The sequence below is a fragment of the Lissotriton vulgaris genome, chromosome 2_1, assembly GCF_964263255.1.
Source record: "Lissotriton vulgaris chromosome 2_1, aLisVul1.2, whole genome shotgun sequence".
Classification (NCBI taxonomy): domain Eukaryota; kingdom Metazoa; phylum Chordata; class Amphibia; order Caudata; family Salamandridae; genus Lissotriton; species Lissotriton vulgaris.
The window spans coordinates 1,881,153,337-1,881,157,893 of NC_141687.1; the positions used below are offsets into that span (position 1 = coordinate 1,881,153,337).

The following is a 4,557-nucleotide window of genomic DNA, read 5'->3' on the forward strand; positions in this document are numbered from 1 at the left end:
TTTTTCTCATTCCGTGTTCACTCTCAGCCGGATGAACTCCCAGTACATTCTGATCGTCTCCGTCGCACCGTGTCTGCACCGGTGACAACTGATTCATCTGCCTATTTGCATATCCCCTCGGCCCGCGGCGGTGGAATACAGAGCGGGTCCTCGTGCTATGACAGATGACACAGCTCTGGCAAATCAGGGGGAGCTGTCAAAAACAGCTGTCCTTTAAAGACATTGAGAAGAAGCAGCAGAACTGTTTGAAAAAGGCGACGCGTTGGGATTTAATTGGCGTAGCCATCACTGAAAATTATGATTTAAAAAGAGGAGGAAATGAATGTGCATTTATTTTAGCTAACTTATTTTAGGGGTCAGGATTTGGATTCACGGTACGATGTTTAAAAGTCTTGTGGCAAATAACGCTTTTTCCAATTACATTTTACCCATAGAAGTTTTGCTTGTTTTTTTTAAAGCGCTGCAACAGGGCCTATTGTGTTGAGGATCCATACAGCAATGTTCTAACCTCAGGTGTCCAGGGGTTGCATGTGGATGAAGCAGGTAGGGCTGTCTCTTTCTTTCTCACATCAGTTGCAGTTAGGAAATCAGGAGCCACATAACATTTTTAAATACTTTATATGTTAAAAATTAAAAATACAGCCACCAAAAAATAGTTTTTGTTCAAAGAGGGAAAAAATATACTGCATAATGACACTTTGAAGACAGGCATGTTGCATGTTCTCGGTCTCATTACGGGACATTCTTCTGGAGCGCTATCTTACAAATAGACAATTCTTGTAATCCGAGCTCATTCATTTATCAAGGACAGGATCATACTGTAAAGATATATAAAGAAACACAAGAGATGAAAGCACAGTTTAATCATGGCTTCTTTCATGTGTGATTTCAGCTGTCCACGATTGTGAATTTCTGTGGGGTCAAACACTCCTAGGTTGCCAGTTGGCACCATTATATACCTATATACATTCCACGTAGCGACAGGTAAGTTCAAAAGGAAGATGAACCAGTGCAACGAAATCAGCATTAACACTGTGACAGCTGTGTGTCCGATTAATTCTGGGAGCACCCACTTGTTTAATTTCGAGCAGCATGATCTGGCGTTAATGTAGTCGCATTCTAAATCCGACAGAGTGATTATGAAGTAAACGGAGAGGAAGATGAGTGCGCAGCAATCAACGAGCGAGAAGATGAAGAGCGCGGCCTCCATCCTGCGGCCCCAACACTGTCCGCCACATAACATAAAATTAGCATGACTAGGGCTGTTTTTAGCCATGGTCTGCGATGTGATTCTCGAGAGATTGGCATTGTGCTTGGTTGTGTTGGTGTCGTGGTGCTGTGATCACACATTGAAATCAGTAAAGTACCGTTTCTCATTGTTACTTTAACTAAATATCCAGGGCCTCATTTATGAGAAGTGACGCATCGCTGCGTGAAAGCAGTGAGGCGTCACTTCTCAGTGCGCCCTCCTTGCCACATGATTGATGCGCCATATTTACTGTATGAAAAGGAGTCGAAAGGAGTTACAGATACGCCAGTATTTCTGACATATCTGTATGGTGCAAAAGTGACGCATTGCTGGAGTGTGTCACAAAAGTGACGCAACTCCAGCAATGTGTCCTAAAAGGCCTGCATCAGTCTTATGCATTCTGTGAGGCAGGCGAAGGATATTGACACATTTGAGTCCTAGAAGTGCCACAGCGAAATCTTATAGATTTCACTGCATCACTTCTATGCCCCTTTCTTGCGCCAGAACGCCCCCCCCCCCTGCATACATTATACCTGGCGCAGGTATAATGTGGTGCAGGGGTTTACAAAGTGACGCATCCACCTAGATGCGTCACATTGTAAATATGGTGCAACAAGGCACATTTTTATGCTGCTGATGCGTCACAAAAAGTGACGCACCGGCAGCGTAAAAGTGACGCATGGCCTCATAAATAAGGCCCCAGTTTTTGACAGTAAATTATCAGCATTTGTTGAAGCCTAACAAATATTTGCATCACACAAAATAGCATTATGACACAATGAACCAACACAATAAAAAACAAAAAAATATAACAGTGCACAACTGAGCACAACTAAATGTATAATGGAATACAACAGATCCATAATATCATGAAAACATAACAGTACAAGACAACAACAACACATTTCCCAACACAACTAATACTCCACTAAAGTAAATAATAACAAAGCAACATATAAAACTATCACAATAATCCAACACAAAGAGCAGTCCCGGAAACGACTCAACAATACCCTAAGAACACAACACAACATTTCCAACCGAACAATACAACACAATTTCAACACAATGAATAAAACAATACCAACGCATCGTAGCAACTTACCACCGTGGAAAATGATAAAGTATGATAGTCAAAACACAACAGTATAAAGACACATCCCAGTACCAACACACCACTACAACACACAACACAATCATAAACACAGCTATAATAAAGCACATCTTAAAACAACACACAACAAAAAAGAAGACACCACAAAAACACAGCACAGCCTAACAAAACAACACAATGCAAAAATACAGCACAGTTACATTGTTGAACTTTTGTATTATCTGTTGATTGTTTCTGTGTTGTTATTTTCTGCATTGTGTTGGCTTGTTGTGTTATTTTTGCATGTTGTCATATTCTTATGTTGTGCTAGCCTACTGCTGTGTTGTGATCGCATTATATTTTGGTTCTTGTGATGAAAAGTAGTGTTGTCATTGTGCTATAATTAGTTAGTGTGTTGCTTTGTTCTGTGTAATTGTAGTGTTGGTATTTTGTATTTTTAAGCTTAATTCATTAAACATATTTTAATACACACATATGTTGTTTGAGTGTGGGGAATTTGGCACATCCAAACATACAATCTTTCCCCACTGTTTGTTAGACTGGGGTTAGAAAAGTAAATTCGACCCCCCCACCATGCGTGCACTTTCCCCAATTTGTACTTAACTGGCAATAGAATAGTAAAACCATCCTCCCCCAATGGATGTACTTTTCAAAATGTTTGTTAATTAGAGTTAGAGTGGTGAATATCCACCATGAGACTGTGCACAGTGTTTGTTGAACTGGAGTTAAAATAGTAACTCAGCCCCCTGACCCCAATCGTACACTTTAACAATCTTTTTTCGGCTGTCGTTAGTAATAGTAATTTGGGCTTCCCACCCCACTTAGGTCCCCTACCCAACGTTTGCTGCACTGGACTTAGATTTGTAATTTTGACCACCTTTCGAATGCATTCAAGTGTTTGTCAGACTAGAGTTAGAATAGTAGATCAGACTTTCTCAATTCAGGTAGACGAGTAAATTTGATCACCCAATGTATGCACTATCTCCAAAGTTTCGTAAACTAAAGTTGCAATAGTAAATCCAACATCCTTCCCTTAATTTAGGACTTTTACCCAACTTTTGTTAGATTTGAGTAAGAATATTAAATCTCTACCACACACAAATGTTATATTTGATTTGTTTTCCTGATTTTAGATTGCCATTAGGTTACTTCTTTGACCTCATTCTGGATTTTAATAGGATATTTTATTTGAAAGTATATATCTTTAAAATTATTACATTTCCTTTAATTATTTGTATTGTTTTTTTCTGTTACATATACCTATTGTTTGTTATGCCATTTAGTGTTTAGAAGTATTGGTGTTGGGTGCATATTTAATAAATGTATTTGCTTTTAAGTGCTCATACAAATTATGAATATTTAAAAATGTTTATGATGAAGGTAATTATATGAAATAAATTAAAAATACTCTTATTTATTTGCACATTATGTTCATTTATATATTACGTTTATTTTCGCTTATAATTTATTTTATAATAATTGATACATTTATTTAAAAGTTACATGTATTTTAAAGATTTATTTTTTGTAATAAAGTATTTAATATCTTATTTTTAGTTTGTGTATGTTTGTAAATGTATTACATTTTTTGAGGAATTATCTTTTTTCTAAATTACAATAATGTTAATTATATTTATGTTTATGCTGCCCAAATCTACACACGACTTATGAGCCCCACTCAGGGTGAAACTCGCCTTTGGGTGCTAGTATTTAGGTTCAGGGAGGACCGGGCTGTTCAGGCTGGTCTGTTCCTATTGAAACAGGATCAATGCTGGTGTAAATAATGCTGGCTCCAAACTGAGGTGGAATGGTGGGCAAAAGAACAATAGGCCAGACTGCTGCCCAGAGCGATTGCCAGTGGTTTGACTCATTGCAAAAATTTCTCCCATCACCTTTTGTATATTTGATGCACTGCCCTAAGTGGCAAGGGTATGCTCAGAGATGGGCCCCTTGCTCACTGTGCCACTGGAAACAAGCTACAGCTGACTGAGGAGCTCTAATCTGGGTTAAACCGATATGAGGTTGCTTGTGTTCTGGTTTAAGGAGGACCTGGCCTGGCAGTTTGGGCTGGACTGTTCCTATAGGGATGAATTCAAGACTGATTTGCAGATGGTTGGGTCCAAACTGTGAGCCATGGGTTATAATGTTAAAAACATGTCATATATGACATGTTTCTAACATCTAACATTATGTT

The 4,557-nt window shown here is 38.5% G+C and overlaps 1 pseudogene; it reads right to left on the reverse strand.

Annotated features, from left to right (window-relative positions):
* Positions 1 to 693: 693 nt before the first annotated feature.
* LOC147733466 (protein cornichon homolog 4 pseudogene) lies at positions 694 to 1,231 on the reverse strand (annotated as a pseudogene).
* Positions 1,232 to 4,557: the final 3,326 nt, after the last annotated feature.